The 27060-nt window shown below is 41.0% G+C and overlaps 1 long non-coding RNA gene across 3 annotated transcripts in view; it reads left to right on the forward strand.

The window, feature by feature from the left end:
• Positions 1–2278: 2278 nt before the first annotated feature.
• Positions 2279–27060, forward strand: part of LOC140003030 (uncharacterized) — a 30965-nt gene continuing 6183 nt past the window's right edge. For 2 of the 3 annotated variants that reach the window (XR_011810957.1, XR_011810958.1), the window contains exons 1-3: positions 2279–2374; positions 2510–2715; positions 4498–4640. This is a non-coding gene — a long non-coding RNA (uncharacterized lncRNA). Of the gene's footprint in view, positions 2375–2509; positions 2716–4024; positions 4147–4497; positions 4641–27060 lie in introns of those variants that run through there. The other variant, XR_011810959.1, reaches the window with a different exon arrangement.

The raw sequence follows: 27060 nt of genomic DNA on the forward strand, positions 1-27060 counted from the left end.
TATGAGGAGGTACATTCCAGGAAATGCTGAAGGTCCTGGAGGACAACAAGGCAGTGAAAAAGCTTGTAATTTATTTTTGTAGTTTCTGTAATCTGGTGATTGTTAGCAGTCCTAGATTTGCAGTGAAGATCAGAGGGAACCTTTAAAATGTTGGCATAGGGAAAGCGAAAGATTGAATAACTTGCCAGGGACTGCCCCATGAGCCTCTTTGAGGGCTGATGGGAATGCAAAGATAAATGAGAATGACTTCAAGTGAAGCAAGCAGCTGTGATCGCCTGTGGCTGAGGTGGAAGTAACTGGGTTGAATTAAACTTCTGTTTTCAAGAAAAGTTTAAATTTTAGGAAAGGGTCAGTACATACAACATGAATAAACACTGGAACAAATGCAAGCATAATTGGAGTTAAAGGCTTAGCTGAGTAGACTAACACAAAGATCTCCATGTGTCAGGATAATTCCCCGTGTGTGAGGGCTTTTCAGTGATCACTCTTTGTTATAATTTTTTATGTCTTTATTTGCAGTGAGTGTTTACATGTGTTCACCATTCCTCTTATCATTTCTTATATTAGTTCTGACTTCTGTGACAGAGGACCATTTCTCTCTCAGGAGAAACTCATAATCTGTGAAAAGGCTGTAGAGTTGCTTTCCTGATATATGTATTTTTACGCTGGATTACACAGGCTTTTGTCAGGAGCAATGTATGTATAATTATTTTGTGAGGTGCTGTTTTGATACTGATACTGGTATGGTTGTAGTTAGAGCAATATATACCTTTTTGAATTAAACTTTTAATTTTTCTTTAAATCTTTGATTGTTGTCTTAAAGAACATTCTAATTTGATAAACTAATTCAGCCAGAACTGCCCTCAGTGCAATAAATTTGTCTTAACTTTCTGAAATGTTATTTATGAATGTAGTCCTATGCCTCGTCCATGCATGATGGAAAGAAATGTGGGCTTTCATAGCTGCTTTCTCTCTGTAAAGTACTTGTTGCTCTTAACTGGCGTTCTGTGGTGTCCTAGCCTCCTCCCGATCTTTGTGTATTGCATGGTGACTCTCCACCTTGTGCTATTGAAGTCACCTGCATGCTGTATTTCCACATATAAAATGGAAAAAAATAATAAAATAGATAATCATAAAATTCAGATTCCTTTCTTGTTCCTCAAGCACTAGCTTTGTCTTTATGGTTGACTCACTGGTCTTGTTTTCAGCATGACTGAAACAGTGGAATATAAGGTCGGCCAAAGCAAATCCAAGGCGATACAGAGGCTTCTGGATCTGTACTTGCAAAGGTGTAACTATCTCTGGAATTTCAAGGCAAACCCAGTGCTACACACCAGCCCTGGCCATTGCTCCACCACCACAATAACAGGAGATGGAGACAGTGGAGACAGGTGGTGTTATCCAGCTGTGCCCTTCACTCCCCATCTGGATTTGTGAAACAAGTATCAAATAGCATTAGAGGCTTTTTTTTTTTTTTTTTTTTTTTTTTTTTTTTTTTCCAAAACTACTGTAAACCAGCAGTGGTTTATAGAGTTTCAGATCATCAAGATATGTTGCTGGAGATGTGTGGTGGTTTGACCTTGGACTGCAGCCAGATGTCCCCACAGATGCTCCCTCACTACCCCTCCTTAACAGGACAACGTGGACAAACAGCATGAAAAATCTTGTAGATAAAGACCAGGAGATCACTTCCCAGGCAACATTATGAGGAAAAGATGACTTACTTAAGGAATATTCATTTATTGCCAGTTAAAACAGCTCTGCATTTTGAGAAATAAAACAACACTCCTGTGTGGTGCAGGGGCAGAGTAATGTGGTGAGTCTGTAACAGCTCCTCTCTGCCACCCCTTGTGCCTCACGCTTTTTTCCCTCGTCCAACAAGGGCCCTTTCCATGGGCTACCATCCTTCAGGGAGCATCACCCTGCCCTTGAGTGGGCTCTGCCATGGGCTGTGCTGTGGATGTCTCCTCTGCTGCGGTCCTTTCTGTAGGCTGTACGTGGGGGTCTCTGCTCCAGTGGCTGGAGCACCTCCTCCCTTCCATCTCTGACCTTGCTGGTCACAGTGCTGTTTCCTCACACTTTTTTTCTTCACAGTCAGTGCAGCATTTTGCCCCTTTGTTTTGAATACTTCCACAGAGGCACCCCCAGCTGGGTTGCTGGGCTCAGCTGTGCTCTGTGGTGACTTGTGTTTGGGAGCCCCTGCTCCTCAGGTGGGTTGTCAGGCCTGTTAACTGGAGAAGCCATTTAACTATTCCCTATTAACTATAAACATTGTGCCAGTCAGCCAAGCTGCAGCTTTGACTTTTACTGCTTAACTTCCTCCTCAATAGGTCTTCCTGGCCAAGGAAGGCTCAAGATGCTGGGATCGAGCATGGTTAGAAAGCAATCTTATTATGGGCTGGCCCTGGCTGCTGGAGGCACAAATGTTTGTGGGTCCTGCTGTTCTGGGGGACTCTTCTCGTGTTATCCATCTCTTGTCTTGAGCACTCGCTGTCCATTTGGATTGCAGAAAGAAAATGTCTGAGTATCCAAGCAGCTGCTGAGTAACATTGTGGGTTTGGGAGCTTGGGGAAATCCAGTTGTGGCCCATGACAAGAATTAGGACTCTAAGCAGATGCTGAGAGAGCGTTTTCAAAGTTACAGTAACCAAGGACACTCATCTAATCAGCAAAACAGCTGATTTGAGTGACTTCTGGAGCTGAGGCTACAGTGTGTGTAAGCATATATTTAATGCTTTATGAAGTTATGTAATGAAAATGTCAGTGGTGTTTCATGAAAGCATCAATAATATTTATTTTTCATAAAAACATTATGAAACTATTATATAAATTGTTTTCACACGTGGTACATGAGCTATTTTCTCTGTGGAGGAGCTTATGTGTTTATGAATTTATTGGACTTTTGACTTCAAATTTTATACTCTATTCACTTATTGTCACAATTCTATTAAATTTGCAAAGGTGATGGAGATACAACTGGGTGAGTTAATGGGTGTTTTCCCATGTCATTTCATGAAATATTTCATTAAAAGCAACTTATTTCTGTGCACATTATTTAAATTATTAAAATCTAAATTATTAAAAGTCTATTTATTTAACGTTTCACCAGAATTGTAGAAATGGTTAATGAAATGTCAAGGATGGTATGGAGTATTTGGTAGCTCTCAAAACCCCAAATCTCAAATCTGGTAGCTCTCAAATCTCATTTTTTCCTTCTTTTACTTCAGGTTTGATAACTTCAGCCCCATCTTCGGAAAGTCAGACTTTTGTAGGACTTGATTCAAACACTTGCACCTCTTAACAAGAAACAGTTGCACCTTTGCACCCTCCATTCCTGTGTGTGTACACACAGATAAATATGCTAAAACATGTACAGATAAATATGTACACACAGATAAATATGCTAAAGCTATTAGTATGTTTTCTGTAGTTTCGTTGACAGAAGTTGTTGCAATTTACAATCTTCAGTCTCTTGCTTGTGGCTGTTCAGGGCAGTCTGGCTATGAGATGGGTAGAAGGGTTTTAGGAGGGTCTTGTTAAGTGGGCCGCAACGGCAGAAAGGATTTGGTCTCAGTTATATTAACAATGGTGATGATAGAGTAAGTACCTATTTCTGAAGGATTTATTGTTTCTTTTGTGGACAGGAGGCTGAAAAGATTTTTGATTTTTTTTTTTTTTAGATGTCCACAAACAAAACCAAACAAAGATATGGAAAAGAAATTCAATTGGCAGAATATTTTCTGTGAGGTTCAGAAAGACATAGCTATGTAGTCTAGAGCAAATGACAGGGCAGTTCTGCCACATAATCTTACCATCATTATAAAACACTGTTCTGTAAAATTCCATTTTTTCTTTGGTAAATATGGTAAAATACAATTTTGCCAGAAATGTTTTGAATAGAAGGGGTTAACTTCTCACCCTCCAGCTCCTGCCACACTGAAAATCTCAGCTGTTGTGCATTCTCAAGGGAATGCAAATTACTACTCTAACATGTTCTCCCAGTCGAATTTCTCCTGCCTGTTAATGTACTGTTTCACCTGCAAGTCCCTTGTTAAAAAGCTGGGCTGAAGCCCTGTGGCCTGTGTTCTTTACTGTGCTATGAAATGCTCCACAGAATGTGCGAGGAAATTTGCAGTCTCCAGAAAATGTACCCAAAATGTTTCCTGCAGTTCAGACTGGCTTTTGTTTCTCAGGGAACTGGAGTAGCAGTTGACCTTTTCCCTTCTGTCATTTTGAGAGTCTGTCCTCAGTGACCTACGTACCATGCATCTCAGCTGGGAGAGGTTTCTCTCTGTCTCTCTAATATTGACAAGTAGCTTCATTACTGCTAGAAGTCTATCTTGTTTTGATTTGTTTTTGGCTGTCTTGCAAGTGTCCTTCAGTTCTTTTATCTGCAGGGCCTCCCTTCTGTGACCCCTTTCATCCACTCCATTAGCAGTAGTTTGGTATGTTCCTGTACTGATGTTTTTCTGAAAGGGTTCTATTTTTAATCCGACAGGGTAAGGAAAGCCATGTTTTGGCCTTAATCCAGCTGAATATGAAGTGCTGCAGAGTTGTGATGATGACTTCGGATATGAGCAACTGGAAATGGATTTCTCTTGACTGTGTCAATTCGACTGTGGAGCAACAGCCAGCCTACAGGTACACACTGAAGTTATAGGACTTCAGATTCTACTGTGTAGTGGTAGAGGTGGTTCTAGATCGTTATAGCTAGCAGCCTGCTATAATTTTATAAGCAGAGAACTTAAAATACTGTCTGAAGAGAATATTGTGGCTGATAATCTGCCTGAGTTGTGTGGAGAGGTAATTCAGTGAAATTAAATGGGGATGTATGCAAACAATATATTCCCTTCTTTGACCTCAGTAAACTCTTTGAATCATAGCTGAGTTGGCTGTGATACTAGAAAGTGACCCTTGTTTTCATGTATTTCTAGAGACAGGCAAACATACCAAGTGTGTATGACAATTCTTGGAAGAGGTGTATTGTCTTCTTGAAGTGGTCTGGGCATATGCTGTTGTCACTGAAATAGTCTCAGGAGGGATTGTGTTGGTGCTTGCATATGTTGTGAAGGAAGAAGGGCACGCTGCTATCTTCTGTTTTCCTTCTCAGAATGTTATGCCCATTTGGGTTACTTGCACAAGAAGGAAGCATTTTTTTTTTTAGCAAAATATTGCTTGTGAAATGTTTAAAAATCTCTTTTCTGGAGCTTTATGTAGGAGACTGACTTCTGTGTGACGATGTTAAGAAACAACTTATAGTGCATTTTTTAAAAATGTGACAATTAGTAGTGCCTCAAGCAGTTACAAACAAGAACCAATAATAGGTTGTTTGTTTATTACAGAGTTAGTGGGTAGCTGCTTTGAACAGTGGGTTGACTGTTTCCAAGGCTGTAGGAATACCATATGCCAGAGGACTTGTGCTGCTTTGACAGTGTGGCTATTGACTTAGCTGTTCATTTCAACAACAGTTGTTGTCAGTAAAATAACTTTGGGGGGGGGGGGAAAAAACTTCCCTGTTTCCAGCACCCATTTCATATCCCAGTGCTCATTCAGGAATTACTGCCGATGTTTCCTATAGCCTGCAAACATGTTTGCTAGACAGGCCATTTCCGTGACCCCAGAGCTGAGATTTTTCTTGCGGTGCAAAGCCATAACTTTTAATTAAATGATACAAGTAACTGAAGAACATGGAAAAATATATAAGAGAATGCAAGTCGTGGAACAATTCGGGAACTTTTACTGAACGTTTTCACAAATACTGAATAGGTCAAACAGAAATGGGGAGGAAATGGAAAGCAAAATGTGTCAGTACTCTGTTACTGGTGTCAAGAGGTCTCTCAATGATTTGTCTGCTAATAGTCCTTCTCCAAATGTGCAAGTATGTCATCTGTTCAGTACAATAGCACTGGCTGCCTATTCAGAACAGCACTGAGATACAATATTTCATTTTCATTATGCTGTGAATAGGAGACAAAAGCTTTTCATTGTGAGCATTGTTACTTGGGGAATAGAGCTGTTCAAATTATTTTATGAATATTAATAAAGAATCTATTTTTAGTTAATGTACCACTTGCCAACCATCCCAGATCTTGCAAATCCTCTTGTAACATGTTGGTCACTACTGAATAGATTTTTAACAGCTATTTTTTTAGACTGTTTGTCTAGGAGTTCTCCACCTGGCTTCTATTTTTTTTTTTTTTTTTTTAAATATTGGTAGTTATCTAAGAAGTACAGGATTGGACTCCTAAATGTGGTTACTAGTGGAAACTTCTGCTTTTCAGTGCTGTGGCTGTGTTGGCGGTGTCTTCCCTCCCCACCCTCAACATTCACCATTTTGATGAAGTATTTTAGAGGTTTATTGTTCAGTGAAAAAAGTTTCACTATTGTGTGACTTCTGAGAAGGGCAATTTCTGGGGGTGGAGGTGGGGAAGGTTGGGTTAGAGCTGTTTAGTCCTGTTTAATTTGTAGTTTAGTAGCTTGATATGCTAGTAGGCCAAATTGATTTGCAGATCACATGTAGCCTGTGAGCTGTAAACTGAGAAATTCTGGTCTACACTATATCTATGAACATCTAAGATGTGCCTAGATTCTCCCATGTAAAGGTTTCTATTGCCTTCGTAGATCCAGTTTTCCAGTGCCTCACTGTTCCTGCAGGGCAGTTTTTTTTGCTTTCCTAAAGCGGAATTAATAATCTTTGCAGTAAATGAAGGCACTTGTTACCCGTCTGGTATTAGGCAGTTCCAAAACAGGTTGTCAGTAATCTGGTCAGTGGGCTTTGACAGTCTGTTTACTTCCTTCAACTGTGAGTGTGTGCATTTGTGCAGGTGCAATTGCTTCTAGCTGCTGTGGGAAAGGTTACAAAGCAGTGCCCGTCCTTGGCTCAGGATGCGTGCACTTGAGCAGGCTGGGACTGGTGGGGCAGCTGTCCGTCATTCCTGTGATATCAGCAGATAAACTACAATCTGAGATGGCAAGAGGTCTGGAAGTTTGAAGGTAAAGGTTTTAAAAGGCTTAGATAAGATATCTGCAGTGGAATTTCTTATCTTGAAGCTAAGGAAATTGTAGAAAAGCGGACTGGCCTAATGGTTCATTCCTTCCCCTGTGCCCTAATGGGTAGGTTTTCTACAGAACTGGATGTGAGAAATAATTTGAGGGTGGCTGATACCTCCAGTATGTTGGCTTTCAGAAGTAAACCATTACATGCTATGTGTATTACAGGCAGGAACACCAGGAGAGAAATACTCAATTACAATTTAAACACAGCAATCCTTTGTTATACTACTGTATGTTTAATTCAATGAGAAAATGACTGCATATTGAACCATACAGATCCACCAAGTGAGAAAATTATAATTTAAGAATTTTTTGAAACGGATGTCTGCTTCCTTAATTACAGAGATGCTAGCTGAAGCTAAACCTGTTTCACCAGACAATTGTTCTCCTACTGTGGTACTTTAACTAGCTGAGTTTCCCTGGTAATGTGGCAGATATTTCAACATTAACAGTTGCAGGATATGGGGACCCATATATTAATCATTCAAGAATTTAACCTACGTATTCCTTAAAATTCTTGCGTGCGTCCTTCAGGTTTGATTGTAGTTCAGTTCTTGCCACCTCTCAAGTTGAAGCCTCAGAACAGGTAGGTTAGAGCTGACAGTGGGGTAGATATTTTCAGTGAAATCTGAAGTAGATTGTAAAAGTGATTATTACAGACCATGGCAGCTTTCTGAAGGGCTAAGAGTCCTTTGGTTACACCTATGTCCCGAGAAGCCAAACAATAATCATCAGTTACATTTGCAGTGACTCTGCTGTGAATTCCAAAGCATGCTGCACTGAGTAGTAGTAATACATTATGCAAAAGTAACTATACAAGCCTGGGATGATTGTGGCCCTCCAAAATGATGCTACACGCATGTATTTAGGCAGATGAATTTTCTTTTCAATGATGGTGAAGTCAGGAAAGCTTCCTAGAAGGTGGTAGAATTGTTGTGTTGGTCCTATAAATAAATTAGGAGCTGTAGTTGGTGGGCACATAGGTTGGAAATGTTTCCTATGGTATCTGAATTCTTCAAAGTTGTGACTTCTTTAGGAAAAAGATTCCCCCATCTCTTAATGAAGTTTATGTTTTCCTCCTGCTTTCCTAAGAATTTCTGGAAAATTTGGGCCTCAAGGAGAGGTATCGAGGTGAGACACCCCAAACGGGGTTGGATCCCCTGCCCTGTCACCGTCGGGCAGAGGGAGGGGATCTGGGAGTTGAGGAGGAATGGAAACAGGTCCCTGCTCGACATTGCAAGTGATGCCCTCCCCTTCTGGCCTCACCTTCCCAGGTGCCCTTCCACAACAGGTTGTAGGCCCTGGAGCTCGAGAGACTGGTGGGTGAGGAAGAGGTAGCAAGTGTACCCAGGAGGATGCCTAGGGCGAGGAGGTCAACTCCACGCCTCAGGACTGCCTCCATCAAGAAGGACAGAAGGGTTATTGTTGTGGGAGACTCTCTTCTCAGGGGAACAGAGGGCCCTATTTGTCGGCCTGACCCTACCCATAGGGAAGTCTGCTGCCTCCCTGGGGCCATACTGGATCGGTATTTCAGTTTTGACTGCTTTAGCCTTGTGAATTGGTCTGTTTTGGTTTCATTGGTGGGGTTGTCTTTTTGTTAAGGAGAGACTCTGACCCTTGGAGATCTGGAGAAAAAATGGGTGGAGGCAGGGTTGCATGGGGCAGCCTTTCTCTCTGGCAAGGCAAACGGCCTGGGGGGGAGCCAGCCCCAGAAAAGGGGGCCCTCAGCCCCCCCAAGCCTTGTCCTTGCTCCACATGAGGGCATCTTCCGGGCCTCTCCCAAGGCAGCCACCTTCGGCCTCGCACGGGCCGCTCCATCACAGAGCTTTGCCGAGGTCACAGTGGCCACCAGCGGGCCCGCCCTTGCCCCGGGCCCTATAAAAGGGGCCCCCCTGCCACTGGCCTGCCACTTGCTCAGCGATTTGGTCTTCCGAAAGCCATTGGCTGAAGGAAGGCCAGAGTTAGGAGCAAAGCGAGAGAGAGGCGAGCAGCAGCCCTTCTCAGTGCGGGGACAAGAAATTGTTCCTGGGACCACTGAGAAGGATTTCTGGCTCTGCGAGAATGCGCCATGGGTCGAGGGCCAGCACCTCCAGCACAAGAACCATCAGTGCCCAGGAGGTGTCTGGTGCCCGGCCCAGAGGCTATTACGATAAACATCATTGGAGCCGAAGTGATGTGGGGAGCAGACCGGCCCCTCGGATAGACACCAACAGCAGACCTGGGCCTAGCCGGAGGTCCAGTGAGGACAGAAAAGAGAGAGAGCGTGGGTTGGAGGGCCACGAGAAGCGGAGCCGTGCCCAGTGGACAGAACATGATGCGAGACCCAGCCGTGGCCAAGGGAGAGATGCCGTCAGGAATTCCGTGAGTGAAAATCAAGCGGAGAACGGAACGGACCCGAGGCACGGAACTGGGAGGCGTCCTGGTGCGGCACCGTGGCCGGAAAATATGCCCAATGGAAGGCAGCCTGTGTGGGCAGTCCCTGCCAGGGACTGGCTCGTCCTCCAACCCGCGGAGCCCATGGAGGTGGGTGCACAAGATGAAGAGCAACCGATGGAAGTGGACCCACCTCGGCCACAACAAACATGGGAGTCCCCCGGCAGCTCTCTGAAAAGTGTCCTCAAGGAACACCGTCAGCTGTGCAGAAGGGCTCGGCAAGCTCCCTATTCTGCATCGCCCAGGCTCCACTCCAGGCATTAGCCTGGAGCCACGTGGCAATAAAGACCTTTGCCAATTGTCAGGGGTTGTGTGAGTGCTTCTTTCCCATCCGGCAGCCCTTGTGCGAGAGGTGGCAGCCCTTCTGCGCAGAGCCTCGAGGAAGAGCCCAAGAGAGGCCCCAGTTCCCTTCAAGCTGCTGCACTGGGGTGACAGGTGGAGTACCCAGGGGCCACCATGCGCCTTTAACATTTGTGAAAATAAACCGAGGGGTGCAAACAGTAGTGTGTGAGTGATGATAGCTGGCTAATTGCTTATATTAGGAGTGAGTTTCTATATCTGAGTAATTGGTAATGACAGACGTGGAGAAGGCTGAGGTACTCAGCAACTTCTTTGCCTCTGTCTGCACTGGTAGAAGGGCTTCCCACATCTTTCATTTCCCTGACCCCATAGATGGAGGCTGGGGGAGCAAAGACTCGATGATATTGAGGTCTCTTCCAACCTAGAAATTCTGTGATTCTGTGATCAATGAAGTTTATGTTTTCCTCCTGCTCTCCTAAGTATTTCTGGAAAATTTGCTGGTCATAGCATGTCATATTTAGTACAAGTATTCAAATAAATAGTTGACACAAGCAGTCTCTAAAATAGATTTTATGCTATTTGAGAAGGAATGATTTTAGAAACAAAGTCTTTGGATGCAGTCTTCAGGTCTGTTCAGTAAAAGTGCACATTTCCACCACTTGCCACTGCTGTGGAAGTGGGCAGTTTAACAGAACTGGTAAGCAACCTAGTAATAGGGCAATGCTCAGTTATACAATGTTGTTAGGATTTTCATTCTGTAGCAGGTAACTAACACTTCAGACAATAGTTTAGAAGTAGAATTGGGCAGGATCCATCCTCATTTATAAATGCCTGCCGCATTTTAAATAGTTCTAAATGCCAACTGCACACTGAGAATGCTGTATTTAGTCACCTATCTGCATTTTGAGTTCTCATTTTTCTTGTGTAGGTAGCAAAGAGGAGTTTACAGGCTTAGCTGTTTAGAATACAGGCTATTCTTACTTGTCTGATGGGGTTGGCAAAAACTTTTTATGAAGCAGATCTGACTTTGTAGCTTTTATTATTTATTTTACTGCTGAAAAAGTATCAGAGCATTTGAGAAAAGTGTTTCTGCCTGCGGATGAATCAAAAATCCTCTGGAAGAGGTTCTTAGTCATTCTATATCTCTAGGGTGTTGTAGATGAATTTCTGTAGAAGCTAGTAGGAAATAAGCATACGGATTTGTATAGAAATGTAACCAAATTTTACAGAACTTGCATACTTGTGTCCAAGTTATGTTTAAATCTTCAGCCAGAGAAATTCTGTACTTGTGTTGAGTTCAATAAAACTATATAGATTTCTACCAAGAAGGAATTAAATTTTAGCAGCCTAATCTTTTCAGTACTACTTTTTATTTATTTATTTATTTATATTAAGAAAATCCCTACTAGATATTGGTTCTTGTGATTACTCAACAGTGCAATTTTTTTTTTCCATTGGAGCTTGGTCTCTGACATGCTTGTCAGAAGCTTCAGAATTGTTCCCATGATGCTGCCTTCCTGGATTTGTGAAAGAGGCAATCCTTCCAAAAGAGAAAAAAGAACAAGCTTTGCTTCTGAGCATTTCCTCCTGCATCTCCAGCCGCCTGCTAGGTCAGTGACATATCTTGTCCCCAGGGGACTGTACCTCACTGCTTTGCTGAGCAGTGCAAATCAGAGCTGTACCTGTGCTGAACGTTGTGGGGCAGCAAGTCATGTGCTCCCAGATTGTTTTAACACCATGAGCCTTCAATTTAACAGGTAGGAGACATCCCTTCTGGCAGCTGCTGATATGACAAATATAATTCATTATGTATGTTTCCATTTAACTTAGAGCTGCCATACACCAGGATTTTCATGGATGCGCTTGCGTTTTCTCCCTTGGGAGGTTTTAAAGGTGTCATGGCTTTGCTTAGAGTTCCTAGGTGTCTGGGGTCCTACCTGTTCGGATGCTTCCAGCATATACATGGTGTTAATGTTGGGATTTTCAGTCCAGCAGCAGTTCTCAAGCACCGCTGAACTCAATATGCTGTGCTTGATAGCAATGTGCAGGAGGCCAGATGCATCAGTTAGGTGCCAGGTTTCCTATCTGCACACCTTATGTCTGAGATGTCCAAGACAGAAATCCTGTCAAATATTTGGGAGCAGGACTTTCCTGCAGGTAGAAAAAGCAGAGAAACCATGATCATGATTTGAGCAACTCTCCATAAATCATTGCCAGTTTGGAAACCTCTGACATATCCTTGTAGTTTCAGGTATGTGAGTTTGTAACCCAAAGAATTATCTTCTCTTGGCCTATAGCAATTCCAAATCTATTTTGTTAGAAATGCTTTAATACTGCATATTTTTCAGCATTTGTTGTGATGTTTTTCCCAACTGTATGCAATGTAGTTTAGTTTTAATTGTATACTAAAAATGCAAGAGATGTTTTTCAAGTTAGCAACCCAGAAAAGAAAGGGTAGGAAGGCTGGCTTTTTAGTCACTTCTTGAGTGGGCTTTGGTGACTGATCAAATGTAGGTGTGTGTGTGTGACTAAGCTTCATAAGTACTGTCTAATGTCCTAGAAATATGTCTTAACTCAATATCCTTTGTGTTTTGAATAACTGAAACATCTGTTAAAGGGGCATAGTAGCCCTTTGCTACAGCATTTTATTATGGAAATGGATCTCTTTCAGGAAGATATTAATGGGACTATCTCTGGAATCAAAGTGCTTTATTTTCTTGATTTAGATTCTCTTTCTTATAGAGTCTGGTCTCTACTCTTCCATCATATGTCTTTAAGCTGTTAATTACATTGACCTTTTGCTGGTCAGATGGCTAAATAGATTGCAGCAATCACAACCCCTTCTGTATTGCTGTGTTTCATTATGTGGTTTTGTTATGTTCATAAAGCCATCAGATTTATGGTGCTTTTCTCAAAGCAACCCACATTGTCATTTTAACAGAGCACTGTTACTGTTCTCATTAAAATATTATTAAGCCTTGAAGTGCTACTGATCTCATCAGAAAAGCCTATCTGCGTATCCGTCACTCCTTTCTTTCTAGTATACTTACAGCTGCTTTTGCCCCTGAGTGGATAGTTATTTTCATGACCGGGAAAATGGCTCTCCTTGTGACTAAGGGTAGCAAATGATTATCAGTCCTTGTGTATAAGCTTAAGTTCGTGAGTACCTCATGTTTCTGTTTCATATTCTCCTAAATTAATATTGTCATTGATAGCTCCCACTGCTTCAAAAGATTGGTCACCTTAATCTGCTTTAAATATTTATTTACTGTGCAGTAGCCTGCTGATTGCTTTTCTTTCTACTGATATTGTTTTGTTCAGGGCATGAGTTCATTTAAAACATTTCAGAATTTTAGGACACTTCTCAAAGGGCTTCCTTGGCTGCAAACTCTGCTGAGAGGTGTGTCCTATGGACTTAAAGGGTTTTGAAGGCTAGGCTCATAGCTGGTTACTGTGAGTGCAGGTGACAGTGGAACAGCTCAAACCTTTCCTTTCTGCTGTGAAGTTGTTCCTTTTGTAATTATATTTATTGGGAGACAATGAGGTTTAATTTGAAAGTAATCTTAAAGTAGAAACATCAGTCTTTGAAATGGTTTTCTGAAATCACTTGTTTTGGAATAGCAAAGATGTACCTTTACTACAGATGCCAGGTTCTCAGTTCAGTTTGCACTCTGTTGTAGCAGACTGAGGCTTTGACTACTTTTTGTAGAGTTAGATGTGCGTTTAACCTCAACCATCATTTCTACCCTAGGCAGGGAAGCTTTATTGAATTGTGGCTTCAGGTCAATGGGATTCAAAATGCAGAAGGTGTGAAATGCTGCAGGCTGTGCCAAAGTGACTGCTACAACTCTCCTGGGGTTCTCTGGCGACAGAAGGCTGAAGGGGAACCTGACCTCAGTTGTAGCATGCAGAGCAGGACTGTATCAAGTGGTCAGCAATGTAAGATTTCCATACACCACCATCAACACAATGCCTGAGCTCTGGTGTTACTTTCAGGCATATCGAGGTCCCCCTGTAGGTGTTAAGCTGACTGAGGAAGGCCAGCACACCTGGGGCACAGGCACTCTATTTGCTAAAAATGTGTAGCACTGGTGGTCATCTAGTAGTTGCGGTACATCGTGTATCTCCCTGTGAGAGCCTGGTGTGGATCGAAGAACTCAGTGTCCGTCTGCTTGTCATGATTTAGGCTCCAGAGTCAAGACCTTTGACCTTTTTGCTGGCCCTGTTATTCCTGTTACGCTCTGTTCTTAGTATTATCCTTCTCTCTTTTTAGATAGCACTACAAACATATGTCTGGGGGAATTAGACATATATATGTGCAAATGAACTCATTTCAGCACTTAATTTCTTGAGAGTAAATTATTAATTTATGTAGTCAACACAGTTTGCAGGATGTGAGATATTTTTTGTTGCAGTGGTCTCATGGTGTTCTGCTGACAAAGTGCATAAATCTAGCACAACCCCTTGATCTCAATACCGCTGCTTGGGGTGCTGTAGAAAGCAGTGCATCCTGGGCTTACTGAGATGTTTCCAAGGTTGTTTAATCCAAGGTCATCTAGTGTCCTTTTTATCTTCTTTTCCCTTTCATAGTTGAAATATATATAAACCTGTACCGGGCTTGTCCTGATCTGTTTTTCTATATACAAATAATTTTATATATATATTTTTTGACAAGCAACAGTCTCTTATATTTAAAAGGATGTTCTTTGAATTTGATTGTGCAGTTTGTTGAAGTCCAAGGCTAAGAGAATGCAATTACAGAATCAGATTATACAAGCCTTGCCCAACAGTGGTTGAAGATGATGTGACGTAAGCAGTGATACGGTGAATGATGGGTTTTGTAAGCTCTGTTTACAATGTTGAACAGAAATCTGCCTTTTACAATAAACTGGTACCTTTTTCAGAAAATGCCACTCTTGCCTGCTGTCAGGTTAAACTAGAGTTTAAAGGAAGGCTTTGGATTTGTTCCCAATTTCCTGTCTGGGTTCTTTTAATAGAGGAGAAATGAACAGCACAGGTGATAACAATCTTTGTAGGAATTATTTACTATGAACATGTGTGTATTTCACTGGGAGTTGAAGAAAATGTAAGACACAAGAGTTCTGACTGTCCTCTTTGAGGAAAAAAAAAAAAAAAAAAAAAAGGAAGAAAAATGAAGCTCCTGTGGAGATAATTGAAGCTGAACCATTTCTTATGCTCTTGAGAAGAGCTGCAGAAAGCAAATTGTATGAAAAGAACAAAGGGGGAAATGTCATGTGTCAGCCCTCCCCATTCTCTTGTTGGCTGCATGCCCAGTCTCTAAACTCCTATTAAGCTTTGCCATAGCAACAATACCAGTGAAGCATTTTCCAGTCCAGAGCATACCTCTTGCTGCAGATTTAGGGAGGAGAGATCTTGAAACTGTTTGTCTGTAACCTTATACTTTATTAATCATGAGCCTTTGAATAAGTGTGTGCCCAGGAAGGTTAAAAAACAAATGAACAAAAAAAAAAACCCAAAAAACAACACCCAAAAAATACAGACAAAAAAAGCAAACCAAAATGCAACCAAAAAACACCTGCTTTCAAAAAGGAAGTAAACTGAACTCTACAATAAAATTGTTTTACACTTTCATGGAAAAACTAAGGATGTGCTGTGCTCAGAAGGGCATTGAAAAAGTGGCAAGCTGTGAGGTAGCTGATGTTCCCCACTGAGAAGGACTGCAACAAAGCATCCTGGAGGATCACAAGGATGTTGCACGTTCAGTAAGAATACAACCAGTACCAGAGGACTAAAAACTATTTAGGCATATGTAGGGCTTTTACGGACATGACAGTGTATAATCTTAAACCTGGCTTCTTGCTTTGAACCTCTCTAAAATGTGATAAGTCAAGCTTTGAAGAGGTGAGGACATAATCACCTGCAAATGAACTCATGCTGAGGCCATGATCCTGCAGTAGTACTCATCTTTGCTGGTATGACAATTAATTGAGAAAGCATTAGGAAGCAATGATTTTGGCATCAGATGTGCTGGAGTTTTGTAGATGTAAGTATACATATGCACAGCGTTCTTTAAAGTTTTCAGCGCACTCCATTAAAATAAATGCACACATAGCTATGGTTATATGTCTGGCAGAAATGCTCAGCCCTCCATAAAATCTACTTCTATGTTTTGTAGTTTGGGGGAAAATGCTACATCATGGTTTAGTCTTGATGCCTTTGCCTTTCTGTCTGCTAATGCTTGCTAGTTGAAAACTGGGACCTGCAAGGGTTCCGTTTGTCAAACGGAAAACTAATGGTAGGAATCAGTTTTTGGTGCACCTGCCTTTACAAAGGACATATTTAGGGTCATAGAACCCTAGAACCATAGAATGGTTTGGATTGGGAGGGATCTTAGAGATCATCCAGTTCCAATCCTTTGCCATGGGCAGACACCTCCCACCAGACCAGGTCACTCATGGCCCCATCCAACCTGGCCTTGAGCCAGGGATGAAGTATCCACAGCTTCTCTGGGCAACCTGTTCCAGTGCCTCACCACCCTCACAGTAAAGAACTTCTTCCAAATATCTCATCTAAATCTACCCTCTTCCTTGGCCAAGGAGATGGTGGGGAGCTGCTTGCTAGTACTACTGCTGTTGTCAGAGAAGACATGCAGACTACTGCGTTATGCAGTTTCATCTCATTTCTGCGCTCTCATTTATTTTTAATTTAGATGTTACCTCTTTACTACATCTCTTTTCTTCCAGGTCTACTTAATGACACAAGTGTAGGTTGCTCAGCACTGATCAATACCTCATACCTGTGCAAATCATTTGTAGAGATCTCTCCATATTCTTTGGAAGTGATTTTTCTTTGCTATTAAGACTCAGCAGAGTGGAACAGGGGCTTGTGTTGTTTCAGATAATTTTAAAAGGGCATATTCATGTTTATCCAAAGGGTCATTGAGCATGCCCTGCTCTGCTTGTTACCCACAAATCAACTGTACAAATTGCCAGAGATCGCTGATACCCAGGAGTGCAATATTGTCTTGAGTAGGGTTGATTCCTTAGCATACCAAAATTGTATTTCCACAGAGAATTTAAATTAATTGCCTTGTGCAGATGGCCATCAGCAGATCTAGAATTGTACTTCGGCAACAGTTGATTTCAGTGGCAGTTCCAATGTATTTAGTCCTTCTTTCTGTCTTGTTCCCCCAGGTCAATATAATTATTCAAGGAAATCTTTATTGAATTGGTAGGAAAGTACATGAGGTCAAAAAGTACCCTTATTTCTCAAGAGCCATCTTGTGTGGTTTGCAATATAATCTCACAAACAGTTGTGCTTACATAAAGCAGAACTAGGAGGAAAATAAGTGATAAAACGTAAGGAACGGTTTATGATGGTGCTCTCACTGGAAGAAGAATGCTCAAATTGTTCTTCGCTATCTGAGGTATAATATGAATGCATCATTTGAGGTGTAATATGAACGCGTCCTCTTTTGAAGGATAGTGGAGGAGGGAGGGCAAGCTATGGACAGAAAATGTGCGGGGTGGATATATTCCGTATTTGCACTGGAATGTGAATATGTAGTTTGAGCAAGTACATATTGATATAAAATAGTAATTTGATATTAATTTTGGAGTGTGCGTCCTTGGTAAGAGGAAATTGATTTTCAGCCTTTCAATACACGTTTAGAAATTCTCTTTTGATACCCATGGTTTAGAAATTACCATCCCACACATTTAGCACATATAAAGCAGAACATATCTAAGTACAGATGCACCGTTGCTACACTTGCATAGTGTTATTTCATTGACTGTTCAGTCATTTAAATTGCTGGCAATCAAGACTTCATGCTGAGAAGTATATTGATTCTAGCTTGCTAATGCCAAGAGCAAGCTGTTTGTACTTTTTTTGCATTTTAGGGAACGAGAGCACCTCTCCCACAGATCTTCTGTGTCTAGTTAGGTTGCTGAAGAGACCAGCTGGCTGTTTGAGTAGCATTACTCCAGAAGACCGCCTCTGGATAGAGGCAGGGCATTAGGAAAGGGTCACAGAGCACTCATCCAGCTTGGTGGAGAACTAGAACAGAAGATTTATTTTGAGTGATCTCAGCATTGTGGTATGCCCGAGGCACTACATAAGTACTGCACAGGCTGTGATGAGTACTTTCACTTGCTTCCCTTCAGATTAAGGAAGGTTCTTGTCTCATGAGTCAGAGCCATTGTATGGCTGCTTGCTAGCAGCAGTAAGGTCTGAACATGAAGTTTATGCTATATTATACACTAAACATCCTGTCTGTATTAAACCAAAATCTTTTGGAAACCCGAGGTATGGATAATGCCTGCAGTAAAGGGGTGGTTGTGCAAGGGGCTTAAAGCTTTTTACTGGATTGCATGGAGACTACTTGTAGTGCCTGACCTCTCTCAAAACAGTTTAAAAGGTGCTCTAGATAGACAGTGGTTCTGACCTTTCCACGTAACAAGTGGCAGCAGCTCCAAATCACAGCTCAAACATCTTCAAACTTGTAGAACTTGTAGGAGCATTAAAAAAACACCAAACAAACAAAAAAAGAGAAACACTTTGGACGTGTATGTGTGCTTAAAAGAGGTGTAGTACTACAGGAAATCATTCAGGAAAATGTTTCACTGCATGTTTAAATCTCTTCTCTTCTGACACTTGGTTTCATTTCTCATTTTGTTAGTTTTATTGCAAATCTGAGTTAACTCCTGCCAGAAGAAAACAGATGGGTATTCATGTCAGCAAAGCATAACATAATTGGTGTGGCCATAACAGAATGAGATGGTACCAAGGCCAGTAAACCTGGACAGAGCAGAGCTTAGCTTGGGTGCAGCAGAGTAGTATAAGACATTGTGATGTTTCACAATGTGATGCATGTCCCAGGTAGCACTTCTGCTAGTTTAGATTTCTCTGCATTGTCCTTCATTTGTGATGCAGACATGTTCAGAGTAACCCAAGTCTGAGATGTTATTTTCAGGTGTGCATATTTCAGTCTGATGCAGATAGTTCCGGCAAGGGGCACTTTCAAACTTCATTTTGGTGCTGTTCCCTGCTTGGAGAGGGGAAAATTATCCTCATTTTTACATGTAAAGGTTTATATTTTAGAATTAGAGGAGAAAGATGAACAATTTAGTTTTTATATTTACTCCAGGACATGTAACTATCTCAGTATCCTCCATATGAATGAATATATACAGAACGCCAAATGGTGAGTGCAAGCACTTTTAGATTAGATCATTCCACTTCAGAGATTTTTTTCAAACTTCTAGTCTTTCAGGAAAAAGCGTTTTTAGTGTTGGAGTCAGAAGTTAGCCAATTAGGTCCATGCCAAAGCATCTAATTAAGTGGTTTATTTTTCAAAAACAACTGAGGCCAATAAGAGCAGATGGTTCTCAGCACTTTAGAAATTCAGGCTGGTTATTTCAAGGCAGTGCAGATGGAGTTGCCTAGCTTTACAACCTACACTTGAAAATATTTATCTTGGCTATTAATATAAACACTTTTTTTTTTTTTTTTTTTTAAATCTCGTGTACTGTGTATTTATGAGATAAGGCCACAGTTTGAGTATGGCCCATGAAACCCCTAGTAAACCCATCTTCATGTAGAGAATCGGTGACCTCCATGCTGTGTCTTTGTGGTGCTGGTTCCTCCAAGTTGGGTGTGTGGCTCAGGCAGCATTTGGAAGTGACAACTGCTCTGACAGTCTATGGAACTGGTTTCTGCAATTGCACAAAGCCAGCTATAATATGTTTTAAACTGCTCCAGGAGTTTGTGTGTGGAGCCAGTTCCAGGTGTATGAACTGCAGAAGCGGTATAGATATGTAAGGCAAAGAAAACCAGCAGCAAAGTCCTTAGCTCTAGAATCTATACTCATTTTTCCCTACCATATCAGTAAATGAATTGTCTCTTTTTGATAGCTCTACTTCTATGAGACACAGCCTTCCTATGCAAGAAAAACACTCCTGATGGTGCGCAGACAGGTTGCATAGCAGCTTATACGGGGAGTACGCCCCTGATGAGTGCTCAGGTGCCACTTAGGGCAAAGCAGCAGCCAGTGCAATGGAGCAGGGTGTTCGCTGAGACTCTTATCTGAAGCTGGAGTTTCAGAACAGCAGGAGGCTGAGAAAAGAATTAAGATATAGGTTTCAGTGACGAGGGAAAGATGAAGGAAATAATGTTGGGACCTGTGAAGAGGGAGGTCATGAAACTGCCAAATGTTTAAAATTTGAGGTCTGACTTGTTCATAGGAATATAAGTTTACAATCAGTTTCAAGGCAAGGCTGGAAATTGGCTCCTAACTTGATAGCATTGCTTTGTATAACCAGGTTCTGCTCATTAAATCCTTTCTAGTTCTACATCTACAAATTGTGCTGATGTTTGTATACTGTATGCATTCTGAGTGCATGGTGCTATGAAATCTGTGTGTGACTAACTTATGTCACAACAAATGCAAGTGCTGAAAGACTGTTTTTAAGGCTGTTTGGAAATGATTAAAGTACTTTTGTAGATCTTCATGTTACTGTTGATCTTTGTGGTTGTTTTAAGATATGCCAACACATTGCTAGAAAAGTGCCAAATTAAAAATAAGGTTGCAAGCATGAATTTGTTAAAGACCTAACGTGTGATACTAACATCTATGCTAACATGCTGACTCATCCCATAATAAACTTTTATACAGAATGCTTTAAAATATCCCTGTAGTGAAGAATTCTAGTCTAAAATATCAATAATTTATACCATTTGTCACTAGTATTCATCTGTGTCATTTCTGGCAATAACGTAGTTGTTACTCAGAACTGTTTCTTTTAGTGCAGCTTTTAGAGATGCAGTTAGGGACTGCAAATTGTAGTTATTTCACTCTGGTGTGTTCCTTGGTTTTATAAGTGATGTTTTTTCTCCAAATACATTGATAAAGCATTGAGAGTCACAGTGTATCAGCTCTATTATTTAGATAATTTTGCCTGCCAGAGAAGAAAAAATTTCATCAGATGCTGTGGATAATGTGCTATGATTCTACCCTTGCTGCCGATGCATTTCCTGATTACAGCTAACATCACTTCTGTGATGACCCCTGTTTTGGCCTGGAGGATTGCTCCCTATCTCTGTATTGCTGCAGTCATTTTATTTATATATACACTGAGCCCAGCCATTCAGGTGTGCTGATGCAAGGAAGTGTAGGGTACAAAAATTATCATCTTGTATGGCTGCTGATGAAACAAGTTCTGTCTTGAACTTGAAATAAAATTTTAATACTAAGCAAGAGGAAAATGAATTTTTAGCTTGGCATATTTCAATGTAGGATATCCTGAAGGCAGAAGATCATGTGTTTTGAACGTTTCCTTGACATCTTCATAATATCTTAATAGTCAAAATCCACCATTTAGGTCATATATAAGGGATAATAAACTTGCCATTTCCCTTCAAGGATAACAGGATTAGCATCTATATACAGAAACATAATAAGCAGAATGTTAGAGTGTAAAAATCTTATTCCAGAATACTTTGGCAGGATTCATCAGATATCAAGTGAGGCAACTTCTAGTTTTATTGCTTTATATATATTGATATATCAATATATTTATATTGATATAGTATATCAATTTATATATTATATTATATATATATATATATATATATATAGTGGAACTAGTGCTGGTATTTGATTACTTCTCATTCTTTTTTTCTTCAACAAATGAGAGAATTGTGATTAAAAGCCTCCCAGCATTTACCATATTCCCTGCAGTATTTGTAACAGCATTAATAGAAATCTATAGCAAATTGCCTGGAGGGCATACTTAGTGCCAAGGCTGTCTACAGAGGCAGATCACCCCATAAATGCTCGTCATAGCCGCATTTAATAAGCTGTCTGGTTTGCACACTGGTAGCCCAACAGTGGATTGTAGTTGTTCATTGCTTGTCAGTAAAGAAAGCCCCTTGCTTCTAATCGTTCTCTATTATATCCTTAAATAGACTGCATTCCTTTCACTTTCTTAACTGTTTTCTGCCTTTTGAATAACAAAACGATAGGTACTTGGCTGGTGGTGTCAGGAGGAGTACTTAGGTCTCCTTGTGGAAGGGATGAGGACAGCTAGGGAGTGAACTGGGGAACAAATCACTGATAAGCTTGCTAATTTATTCTGATAAATAATCTCAATTGTATTATGCTTTTCAGCTTGCAGGAAAATGTTAACTTCCTCCTAGTTCCATTTCTTCTTTTCACCCAAAAAAATAATACAAAATCAGCTTCCTAGCCAGCACTTCTCAAGTGTTTGCTGTTCCTGCCATGCCCTAGTCAGGATGGATCTCTGGTATTACTGTGAATGGCACACGTAATTTGGGCCATGATGATGTATTTTGCATAGAGTTTTGGGCTCTTACTCTGTAGCTGCATTCTGTCACTTCATACACGCTGCGCATTCCATCAAGCTAATAAAGCAGCTGTTTGCTATGCATGACCTGCTCCGGAACGCGGCTGACTGATAACTGCAGCATTTTAAATCTAACACTATATCATTAGACCTGCTGCCAGGCCCTCGGTTATATGTCAGAAATATTTCTTGCCACTGAAACTTTAGAGGGATGGAAAGTAATTTTATAGGGTCATTGCAACTTGCATGATGTAAAGTGCAGGGATCCATCACAGCTAAGGCATTAACTACCAGGCTTCCGGGTGTGGAGATGTGTTGATACCAAAAGCCCCAAGTAAATGGTACTTGGTACTGTTATTCTGTATTGGGTATGAAATCAGTTCAGCCTTGTGCTACCTCTGCTGAGATCCCTGGAGTCTGAGTACCCTTAAATATAGAAGAAAGGGAATGTCTTTGGGGATTTTTTTTCCTTTTTTTTTTTTTTTTTTTTTTTTCCTCTTTTCTGAAGTAGCCAGTCTGATGATATTTAGGGTTCATCCCTTCAGAAGGGCTTGTCTGACAGTGGCAGTTTGCTACCGGTGTACCAAAGAAAAAGCTGAAGAAAAACTGTTCCATTGTGAAAAAATGCATCAAATACGTGTTTAACTCCTGTTGTATAAACTGTTTCTTTTCTGGTACATGCAAGTATTCTAAGAATTATCTTAGTCCATTCCTTGGGAAAATGGAGCTAGTGACTTGGGCTTCGCTCAGGATTGAGTTTTGGGGTGTGATAATCTTTTGGGCACATGATTACCCGGGCAGGCATTTTGAAGGCCACTTAATGTCTGGTTAGTACCTTTTTCATGTTCATTATCTCAGCTTATGTGGATAACCAGTAAAATAAAAAGGATAGATTGAATAAAGTGTAAAAACCTTATCTTGATGCTCAGTGATTAGTGGTGAGAGATTGGATAGATCTTTAGTTGTGTGTAACTGAAAAAAGTCTGTGCCACGTGGCACACACAACGCTAGGCACAGCGGTGAGTTACCAGGACTCACCACTTGTTTTATGGTCACTGTGCTGCTTTCCCAGTAGTCCTACCTCTGCCTAAACAGGCTTCATCTCCACTCACACAGGAGATTTTTTTTTTTTTTTTTTTTTTTAAGGCCAAGCAATATTTCAGAACAACTTCCCTTCCAGGGAGACAGGGGTGTCTCCTACCTGATTTTTGACTCCTGACATTTTCCAAGCCCCTCAGTGCCTATATTCTAATGCAGAATAACAAGTTCTGAAAGGCAGGCCTGAAAAATGATACGCTGCTGTGGGATAACAGCTTATAGTACCTGACGAAGGAGCAGAAGATTATGCAGAAGCAGGATATATGTGTGTATGACAAATCTCCTTGTACACAAGATGTGCACCACAAAGCTTGAATTGCACAGGATGAAGTTCTCTGATCTATGCATGCAGCTGTCCTTCCCTTGCCACCTTGGTACCTGGCTGTGTTTCACACATTCTGATCATCCTGTTAGGGACATTCTGGAAAACCTGCTGATGCTTGAGTAAAAATGTGAAGTGGGAGAGTGGTAGAAGATCTGTGAGCATGGGAGGTCATTAGAGAGGCAGGTGTAATTTACCTTCAACTACTGTGCTCTAATCTGAACATCAGACCTGACCCAATTGTTCTGGATGGTGTGTTCTTGAATAAGATAATAAAAGAAAATAATTCAGTCCTAAACAGGCCTCATCTCTGTATTTACATTCCCTGTAAATACAGATAACTGTATAAGATAAGACTGGTTTATTCTCAGGAGTGCAAAGTTCAGAGATGTGAGTTTGTTTTCTTTGTGGTGCGTGATGGACTTGGAAATTCCAGCCAGTATTCACCTGGCTTTGCTGCAGAATTGTTTTCATGTGAAAATGGTACCCCAGCTCCGTGCTTTTTCATTACAAGCTTTTTGAATTCTCAGAAACGCAGAGCAAAATAATGATAGTGCTTTGAGGAGTCTTATTTCTAGCATGTGGAACAATGGTCTCCTCTGCTGCTTTGTGGTCACTAGGAGAATGAACTAATTAGTGAATCTACTTGAAAAAGTACTTTTGTAGAATGTCTGAATGTGAAAGAGAAAAGAGGAAATCTCACTTCTTTGACAGCAGTGTGTGTCTGCATTTTTTTCTTCAGTGGGAAGGAAAGTCATTTGGTTTGTAGTCAGTTACTAGGTGGCAGATGTTGTACAAATATAGGACAAAGACACGATCCTTGTCCCAGAGACTTTATAATCTGTGTATAAACAAGCAGCAGGTGGATACACCAGACGTGGGGAAACAAAGCGATGAGATGAGAGCCGTCAGCATCACAGGGATCATAGCACAGCAGCTGCCAGCTCATTGTTCAGTCTTAGATGGGTATCATGGCAAAAGGCAGTCTGGGGAGATTTGGAAAAGATTAATGTTGATTTGGAGAATTATTATTTATTGTGTGACTTATGCTGGAAAAACATTGTTAACAATTCAAAGCAGAATTCAAAGACAGGTTTAACATTAGGTTTAGCATCCTGTTTCTTCAGGGGGAAAAAAAAAGTCCTCCTCCCACCCCCATTTCTTCAGTGTAGAGCTCTATGGAATGGTTTCCAAAGTTAGCCAGTCTTGCAGTTTTAACAATTATTTACATGGCACTGGAATATGCTTGTAATTTAATCATGGCATTTGCAATTCTAACCTGCAACTGTTTAGAGCTATATCTTTCTGAACTGTGGAGCCATATCTTGTTATGATCTGCCACACAAAGTTTGCATTTTTAAATCAATATATGATAATCTAATCAATATACAGTGGGCACATGTTTAGATGACCTGTTATTGCAGCCAAAAGTTATGTTAAATTACTTATTACTGCATACTGGTTTTATGCCAAAATGCCGTGAGTCATTCTGGGTGGTTTCATCCTGGAAGCTCTTGTCACCGTAATTCCTCCTTTCTGTTGCCATCAGACCTTCCCGTTCCTCTTCAGATTGCACTTCAGCTTCTCCATAAACACTACTCATACCCTGTATTTCTGCTCAACTATTAGTTGCAGATTATATTTACACTTATATTTATAGCTAGCAAATTGCCTGTTCCTGGCACCGAATGTTTTTGATGCATCTTTAATATATTAAACGTATACTTACCAAAACAGTATACAACTTGGTGATAATGCCTTTCAGTACTCATAGGACACTTTTTCTTTGTATTTGCATACTACTATTAGTATGCAAGGTAAAAATGTAAAAAGCAAGCTGTGCAAGGCAAAAAAAAAAAAAAGCCCACCTCTGCTACTGCCTCCGATTAATCTCACTGCAACTTTAAAGGGACGTCAAAGTCTTGTTTTCCCACATCACACAACAGTGCCACTATTCAGCACAGCTGAAGTTGCCTCTTGCAAGGTACTCTGTAGTAAAATCCCAGAACCATGAACTGCTGCGAGTTAGGGTATTCAGGGGCAGTATCCTGGCATGTTTATTCCACTTTTGTGTTCTTCTGGGTGTGTAGCACTGGCTGCTGCAGAGAAGATGCAGCTAAAAGGTCTGTCCTGCTCCTCAGAGGCTGTTCCTACGCTCTTGCTCAGTGCATGCTGACAGCAGCAGGGGTACATTTTACAGCTCTGTGTGAGAATACCAAGGTGAAACCTTACCACACTATGTTCATTTCGGAGTATTTGGGCTACCCTCCCACTGTAGCAAATACATACTCAAATTTATTAAATGAGTGGAAACAGAGGAATCAGCAAAGATTTCCTTGGGTTTAAACCCCTGCTCTATGGCTCGAGAGACCTGGAGTTAGTGGTGAGCTCTGAAAAACTCTTGGGATGCCGAATTATTCCCTGCTTTGGTTTTGCATTGGTGAAATGTGCCTAACAGTATCTTATTTCTCACTTTCTTTATTGAAAACTTCTTGGATATGCAGCTTATTTTATTAACTGTGATTTCAACTGGAGCCTGGAAGCTCAGGTTTAATATAAGTAGTTATAATGAAAGCAAAGTACTTCAGCTGTTGCTTAGGGCATACAGCATAATCAATGTAAAGCAAAAGAGTCTAAATGCATGTGTTCAAGGCTGCCCTTAATTTAAGCTCCACTTTTTTTTTTTTTTTTATAATGTTGAACCACATGCTACAACTCTGATGTTACAGAAACTGCTTTCTGAGAACAGCCATGTGTTCAGGTCACTTCAGTGGGAGTTTTATCTGAGTCGGGACTTCAGCAAGAAGTCCAAGGGGACATTTCCCAAGAGAAGTGGCTACTGTTGTAAACCAAGCTTGCAGGACCTGGGCTGTTACGTGTGACCTGCAGGTAAAGGTAGTCATAGACTTGGCAGTGGAAACAGAGCCATAGCTTTGTTCTTTCTGCACTTTTGCCACTGAGTCTGAATGTTAATGTTTCCTTAGTGTAAGCTCGTGGTGGTGTTTATTAAGCGTATGCTCACAGTTGCTGCAAAACGTATCCTTTTTTGGCAAGACTACAAATATTCAGACAGCAAGTAGTAAAGAATGAGTGACTGCTTCTTACAAGTCTAGCAACTGTGAGAAAGCAACAAAGGCTGGTAAAAACACTTTGAGCTCTCATTTACACGCAGCTCTAGCCCATGTGGGAGAGGCTTCTCTACTTTTGTGCATCTGTATCTACACTTGGAAAGATACGTTCCCACTGAAACCAATGCCAGCATTTTTTATGTATTCAGTCTGGCACACAGGCAGATGTAGTAGTATCTGACATGGTATTAAACTTAAGTGAGAGCAACAGGTGAGGCGGCTTGGTACCATGCTGGGATCATGGGGAGTTTTTGTTTTATAATAGTTGGTACTTAAAGAACATGTCAGGGGCTGCACCAGACCCTTGGCCATAAAATAAAAATGAAAGTCATATAATAACATTTATTTTTTTTTTTTTTTCTTCAGGGTTTCATTAAATG

This window comes from Anas platyrhynchos, chromosome 8 (genome assembly GCF_047663525.1).
Source record: "Anas platyrhynchos isolate ZD024472 breed Pekin duck chromosome 8, IASCAAS_PekinDuck_T2T, whole genome shotgun sequence".
NCBI lineage: Eukaryota > Metazoa > Chordata > Aves > Anseriformes > Anatidae > Anas > Anas platyrhynchos.